This window comes from Myotis brandtii, unplaced genomic scaffold (assembly GCF_000412655.1).
Source record: "Myotis brandtii unplaced genomic scaffold, ASM41265v1 scaffold58, whole genome shotgun sequence".
In the NCBI taxonomy this organism is placed as follows: Eukaryota; Metazoa; Chordata; class Mammalia; order Chiroptera; family Vespertilionidae; genus Myotis; species Myotis brandtii.
The window spans coordinates 1,057,340-1,063,740 of NW_005370176.1; the positions used below are offsets into that span (position 1 = coordinate 1,057,340).

General features: G+C 38.0%; 1 protein-coding gene across 14 annotated transcripts in view; it reads right to left on the reverse strand.

Annotated features, from left to right (window-relative positions):
• The window catches only part of EVI5 (ecotropic viral integration site 5), a 222,915-nt gene that overhangs the window by 121,290 nt on the left and 95,224 nt on the right, over positions 1–6,401 (reverse strand). The window lies entirely within an intron of this gene.

Sequence of the window (6,401 nt, forward strand, 5' to 3'; positions counted from 1 at the left end):
GTGGCTGCCGGCCGCCATCTTTGTTGGCAGTTAATTTGCATATCCTGCTGATTAGCCAATGGGAAGGGTAGCGAAGTTACGGTTAATTACCATGTTTCTCTATTATTAGATAGGATGGGATCACCTTCGTATATTTGGTCCGTTGGTGACCAAAAACATGGTTATCTGGCACATGACTGTATTAAAATTAACTAACATATTTATAATGGGGGAAAGGGGACAACTCTATCTAACAAAAGAATTCCAATTAATAAACATAGAAGGAATGAGGCAAATACAAAAATCACCATTAGTACTCCACACCAGTAACTGCCACAGGCAAAAAAAATCAATGAATTCTAAAATTAGTGAATAAAACCTCAAGCTAGTTTCAAAGCAACTGTCCAAAAATATTTAACAATATAAGGGGAAAATAGTAAGTTTATAGTACAGAATCCTAGCGGGCAACATCGGAGCCAACTGATCAAGGTTAACATCACCAATAATCATTTGACATCAAGCACCCTTGTTAGGATATACTGAGGAGGGCACCTCGCTTCTGTGGTATCTTTTCCAGTAATCAAGATAAACCATCAAACAAACCCAAATTGAAGGACATTCTACAAAATAACTAATCAGCTCGCTTCAGAAATATCAAGGTCATGAAAGACAAGAAAAGACTAAGAAAATAAGAAATGACAAATGAGATATACTTCTTACAATTCTACTGTAAGTGTAAAATCATTTTTTTAGAAACTTATAGAACATAAAAAAGTAGTCCCAACAAGTTATTTTTCTATATTTCTCTTGACCAAAAATGTTAATATCAAGTTTAACAACTCCAAATATTAACAAGATCAGGCCCTAAATAACCTATAGCTGCTTTTAAAAATTAAATTCTCCAGGAGGATGAGGGCATGAGTGGGAGGGCAATGGGGGGATAAGGACACATATGTAATACCTTAATCAATAAAGAAATTAAATTCTCCCTCAAAAAATAAAAACCTATTATATATAAAATCTTAGAGTAATTTCTAATTGAGGTAAAATATATAAACATAAAGTTTCTCATTTTAAGTATTTTTGAATGTACAGTTCAGTAGTACTAAATATTCATAAAGTTATACAGCCATTATCACCAGCATGTCCATAGTACTTTTCATTTTATAAAACTGAAACTCTCCCCATGAACCAATAAAACCCCATTCTCCTTTCCTTAGACCCAGACAACCATATTATATTGTGTTTATGATTATAACAACACTAAGTTTCTCATATAAGTGGAATCATACTGTGACTGGCTTATCACTTTTAGAATAAGGTCCCCAAGGTTCATCCATTTTATACCTATGTCAGAATTTCCTTCCTTTTTAAGACTGTCTTGTATTTGTTGTAAATATAATGTATTTCATTGTGTTCATATACTACATTTTGCCTATTCATTTATCCATTAAAGGACACTTTAGCTGCTCCCAAGTTTGACCTAATATGAATAACGCTGCTATGAATATGGGTATACAAATATCTTTTTGAATCTTTATTTCATTTCTTTAGGAGTATATACCCAGAAGTGGAATAGCGGGATAATATGGTAATTCTATTTTTAATTTTTTGAAGAACTGCCATATGCGTTCCCATAGCAGCCTTGCCATTTTTCATTCCCAGCAACAGTGCACGAGGGTTCCTATTTCTCCACATCATCAGCAACACCTTTTATTTTCTGTTTATGTGATAGAAGTCATCCTAATGGGTGTGGGGTGGTATCTCACTATAGTTTTTTTTCTCACTATAGTTTTAATTTACATTTCCATAATGATCAAGGATGCTGAGCATCTTTTTTTAAATGTGATTCATTTTTTTTCTTAATTTTCTTAAAACTCTTATACTGATCTTTAGAGAGAAAGGAAGGGAGAGGGAGAGAAAGAAACATCAATGTCAGATCGAAATATCGATTGGCTGCCTCCTGCACGCCCCCTACCAAGGATCGAACTGGCAACCTGAGTATGTGCCCTGACCAGGAATCAAACCAGCAACTTTTTGGTGCAATGGATGATGCCCAACCGAGCCACTCCAGCCAGAAAGAGCATCTTTTCGGGTACTTATTTAATTGGCCATCCGTATATCTACTTCGGAATAATGACTATTCAAGTCCTTTGCCCATTTTTTATTATTTTTTAAATTTTTTAAAATTGTATTGGGGTGACATTGGTTCACAAAACCATACCAGCTTCAAGTGTACAACTCAACAAAACATCATCTGCACACTGCATCATGTGCCCATTGTCCAAAGCAAAGCCTCTATCCATCCCCAATTATCCCCACTTTGCCTACCTCACCCCCGTTTCCCTCTGGCTATCATCACACTGTTGCCGGTGTCTATGTATTTTATGTGTGTGTGTGTGTTGCTTATCCCTTCATCTCCTTTACCTTCTTTCATCCAGCCAGCCAAGCCCCCTCCCCTCTGACAGCTATCATTTTGTTCCTTGTATCCATGCCTCTGTGGGGGGTTTTTTATTGCTGTTGTACGTCAGTTAATTTTGTTCATTAGATTCCACATATATGATCATATGGTATTTATCTTTCTCTGACTGGCTCGTTTCATTTAACATAATAATCTCCAGGTCCATCTATGCTGTCCACAAAAGGTAAGATTTCCTTCTTTTTTATGGCCAAGTAGTATTACATTGTGTAAATGTACCACAGCTTTTTTATCCACTCATCTACTAATGGCACTTGGGCTGCTTCCAGATCTTGGCTATTGTAAATAACACTGCAATAAATATAGGGATGCATATGTTCTTTTGAATTAGTGTTTCCAGTTCCTTCAGATATATTCCAAGAAGTAAAAACTCTGGGTCAAAAGGCAGTTCCATTTTTAATTTTTGAGGCAACTCCATACTGTTTTCCACCATGGCTACACCTGTCTGCATTCCCATCTACAGTGCACAAGGGTGCCCTTTTCTTCAAATCCTCATCAGCACTTGTTTGTTGATGATAGCCATTCTAGCATTTGTGAGGTGATATCTTACAGTGATTTTAATTTGCATTTCTCTGATGATTAGTGACATAGAGCATCTTTTCATATGTCTATTGGCCATCTGTACATCCTCTTTGGAGAAGTGTCTATTCAAGCCCTTTGCCCATTTTTTAAATTGGATCGTTTGGGGGTTTTTGTTTTTAAATATATTTTTATTGATTTCAGAGAGGAAGGGAGAGGGAGAGATAGAAACATCAATGATGAGAATCATTGATTGGCTGCCTCCTGCATGCCCCACATTGGGGATCGACCCTGCAATTCTGGCATGTGCCCTGACCTGGAATCAAACCATGACCTCCTGGTTCATAAGTCAATGCTCAACCACTGAGCAATGCCAGCCAGGCAAATCATTTGTTTTTTAAGTGTTGAGTTGTATACCAGTAAATTCATTATATGTTTTGGAAATTAACCCCTTATCAGATGCATCATTGGCAAATACATTCTCCCATTCAGTGGGATTTTTCATTTTGTTGGTTTCTTTTGCTGCACAAAAGCTTTTCAGTTTGATGTAGTCCCATTTGTTTTTTGTTTCCCTTGCCTGAGGAGATATATCAGAAAAAATATTGCTACAAGAAATGTCTGAAATTTTACTGCCTATTTTTTCTTCTAGGATATTTATGGTTTCACAACTTAACTTTTTGTTTTTTACCTGTTATGAGTTTATTCTTGTGTATGCTATAAGTTGGTGGCCTAGTTTCATATTTCTGCATGTTATCTGTCCAATTTTCCCATCATAATTTTTTGAAAAAACTGACTTTATCCCATTGAATGTTCTTGCATTCTTTGTCAAATATTAATTGATCATAAAGGTGTGGGTTTATTTCTATGCTCTCTATTCTGTTCCATTGATCTGTATGTCTGCTCTTGTACCAATACTATGCTGTTTTGATTACTATGGCCTTGTAGTTTAGTTTGATATCAGGTAGTGTGATACCTCAAGATTGCTGAGGCTATTCAGAGTCTTTTGGGGTTCCATATAAATTTTTGGAATATTTATTCTAGACCTTTGAGACATGCCATTGGTATTTTAAATAGGAAATGCACTGAATCTGTAGATTGCTTTGGGAAGTATGGACATTTAATGATGTTAATTTTTCCTATCCATGAATACAGTATATGCTTCCACTTACTTATATCTTCCTCAATTTCTTTCTTTAGGGTCATATAATTTTCTGAGTTCAGGTGTTTTATTTCCTGGGTTAAATTTATTCCCAGGTATCTTTTTTTGTTGTTGCAATAGTAAATGAGATTGTTTTTTTAATTTCGCTTCCTGGTAGTTCATTATCCTATATAATAAAAGCCTAATATGCTAAGTGTCCGCCCGTTTGACCAGTCACTATGACATGCACTGACCACCAGGGGGCAGATGCTCTGACCAGCAGGGTAGCTTGATGCTGAGTTTTGGCTGATCGGGCCTCGGTGAGATGGGCTGGATACACCCTGAAGCCTTCCTGCGATCCCTCCCAGATCGGGGCCAATAGGGATTGAGCGAGACAGCCCTGATTGGCCCCAATCAGGACTGGGCAAGACAGGCCGGACACACCCTGGAGCCCTCCCGCAGCCCCTCCCCAGCAAGCCAATCTGCCTTGGTCCCTCCCCAGCCAGCCAGCCTCAATCAGCACTGATCAGGACTGGGCAAGATAGGCCAGACACGCCCTGGAGCCCTCTCGCAGTCCCTCCCCAGCCCAGATCATGCACCGGTGGGGTCCCTCGGCCTGGCCTGCACACTCTCACAATCCAGGACCCCTCGGGGGATGTCAGAAAGCTGGTTTCGGCCCAATCCCTGCAGGCCAGGCCGAGGGATCCCACCAGTGCACAAATCTGTGCACCAGGCCTCTACTTGGTGTATAAAATGGTTCCAATTTCTGAATATTTTATATCCTGCTACTTTGTCAAATTCATTCATTAGATCTAGTAGTTTTTTTGGTGGAGTCTTTAGGGTTTTCTATATACAATATCATGTCATCTGCAAACAATGAGTGTTTTACTTCTTGCTTTCCAATTTGGATGCCTTATAATTCTTTTTCTTGTTTGACTGCGGTGGCTAGGACTTCCAGTACTATGTTGAATAAGAATGGTGAAAGCAGACATCCCTGTCTTGTTCCTGATCTTAAGGGAAATGCCTATAGTTTTTGCCTACTGAGTATGATGTTAACTGTGGGTTTGCCATATATAGCCTTTATTATGTTGAGGTATGATCCTTCTATTCCCACCTTGCTAAGAGTTTTTTTTATCATAAATGGGTCCTGGATTTTTCAAATACTTTTTCTGCATCTATTGATATGATCATGTGAATTTTATCCTTCAGTTTGTTTACATGGTGTATCACATTTATTGATTTGCAAATATTGTACCACACTTGCATCCCTGAAATAAATGTCACTTTTAATGTATTGCTGAATCCAGTTTGCTGATATTTTGTTGAGGATTTCAGTATCTATGTTCATCAGGGATACTGGCCTACAATTTTCTTTCTTTGAAGTGTCTTTACCTGGTTTTGAAATTATTTTTTTTTAATATATTTTTATTGATTTCAGAAGAAGTGAGAGGAAGAGAGAGAGAGAGAAACATTAATGATGAAAATTATTGATCAGCTGACTCCTGGGTGTCCTCTGCTGGGAATCAAGCTCACAACCCAGGCATGTGCCCTGATCTGGAATGAAACAGTGAGCTCCTGGTTCACAGGTAGATGCTCAACCACTGAGTCACACCAACCAGGCCAAAATGCACCTTGTTAATCTGTGTACCCTATCCTTGCATGCTCTATCTAAGATATTATCCCATTGCTCTATGTCCTTCATCCTGCTTTATTTTTCCTATATGGCACTTTCACTGATGGATATTATATATATACAGTGGAGCCTTGACTTACGAGTTTAATTCGTTCAGAGACCGAGATCGTTAAGGAGCTCATCAAGGAGCTCGTTAACTCAAATTACTCTATCAACTCAATGCAAAAAATCGGCGGAGAGATAGCTGGTATCTCAAAAAACTCGTTAGTCAGGACACTCGTAAGTCAAGGCCCCACTGTATATATATTTATTATGTCAGTTTTTTGCACTTCTGTAAGTTTCCCACAGGAGGGACTTCCTGTTGTAGTCATCATTTAAACCCCAGCAATTAGAAATATAAGTTCTTTAAAAATGACACTCAGGGGTCAACTGAGAGGAAAAGAAGGTCAGTGAAATGGACCACACCATAAAAGTGGTTTTAAAAATAATAGCACACTTACACATATATACTTACCAGGTTCCTAATTCTAATCCATATGGAATAGGAAAGGGGAGCTTTAAAGGTAATCCACATGGTCCCATGCACTGCTATTAAGAGCAGTATGAAATTCCAATATTAAATTTGTTACATTAAAACCATTTCCACCAGACCA